Here is a 1,710-nt window from a genome sequence, read left to right on the forward strand (position 1 = left end):
TTGTTACCTTATGGCATTTATTCCATATTTTCTTAATATTTTATTGTAAAAATGTTCAAACATACAGAAAAGTTGAAAGAATCATATACTGAACACCCATATATGTACCACTTACATTCTACAATTACCATTTTGCTATATTTGCTTTATCCCATCTCTCTCCATCTATTCGTTAATCAATCTATCTTAGTTTTTTGGTGCATTCCAAAGTCAGTTGCAGACAGTCGATACACTTCACCCTTAAATACTTTGGCATGCGTATTGTTAACTTGAGTTCAATTTTTCTTTCTTTTTTTTTTTTTTCCAAGACAGGATCTTGCTCTGTCGCCCAGGCTGCAGTACAGTGGCATCATCATAGCTCACTGCAGCCTTGAACTCCTGGCTTCAAGCAATCCTCCCACCTCAGCCTCCCAAAGTGCTAGGATTACAGACTTGTTGGTAAAATTTACCAACAACATATCACTTGTTTTTAAGCTGTTTAATAGTGAGAACTGTTTCTTACTCTGTCCCACTCACCAACCAAATATCCAATAATGATGACACTAGTACTGAATGATAAACACAATCAAAATAATCATGGCTAATCCACAGCACGCACTTCCTTTGTTCCAGGTACTGCTCTAAACACTTTACAGGCTTTATTTAATTCTTACAACAACCCTGCGAGACAGGTTCTATAGGTGAGAAACGCGAGGCTAAGTATCTGGCCCAGGGTGAACAGCTAGTTCTTTAAGTGGTGGAGACAGAATTGAAGCCCAGCTCTGTCTGAGTCTGGGGCACATACTCTTCACCGCCACCCAGATGGCCTCCCCATTGTCAAAGCCTCACCCACTGAGGGTAACTAATAACGTTTATAGAACACTCAAAGAGTCCACTGCTTTGGACCATCCCTGTCATGGCTTGCATCCATGGACAACAAAGATTTCAAAAATTTTCCCTTTTAACTTTGTGGTGAGGGCATGAGCCTCCACAATGAAGGTAAATGGTGAAGTGAGGAGCTGGCTTCTCCACAGACCTGTCACGGTGGCACCACTGAGAATGTCTTGAACGTCTCGTGACTCTCACATCCGACGGCTGCCTGCATCTACTGTGTGGCTACCCTGTGTCTCTGGGGCTGGTGTGGGAGGCTGTGGGAGGAGGGTGAGGGAGAGTTCTGAGGCCTGGGAAAGTCACAAGGGCAATTTGGCCAGCAGTCGCCTGGACACGCAGTACAGAAGAAAGCTGATGAGGAAGCCAGAGGGACAATAGGCTATTATTTCTGGCTGTAGGAGGTTGGTCAGTTTGATACTGGGTGACCCACCATCCCCTCCCACCAATCTGAGTTCTCCTAGAGCTTTGGTTGGAAGCAAAGCAACTGGATTTCAAATGATTTACATTCTATGTCTGGAGACTGGGGGCAATCCTAGGGCTGGGAAGGGCTGCCAAGACTGATCAGTGATTGACTTTGAGGGCCACCCTCTTGCTCCAATCCCCACTACATACCACTACCAGATGAACATAACTCTTGAGCACAGAACACCCCTCTTCAGAAGCTTTCCATGAAGCAGTCCAGGCACCAGGTTAAGCACGGGCTACAGCCCTACAGTATGGCCTAAACCTAACTTTCTTTTCTTTTTTTTTTTTTTTTTTGAGACAGAGTCTCACTGTGTTGCCCGGGCTAGAGTGAGTGCCGTGGCGTCATCCTAGCTCACAGCAACCTCAAACTCCTGG

The sequence above is a fragment of the Propithecus coquereli genome, unplaced genomic scaffold, assembly GCF_000956105.1.
Source record: "Propithecus coquereli isolate 6110/MARCELLA unplaced genomic scaffold, Pcoq_1.0 Scaffold80, whole genome shotgun sequence".
NCBI lineage: Eukaryota > Metazoa > Chordata > Mammalia > Primates > Indriidae > Propithecus > Propithecus coquereli.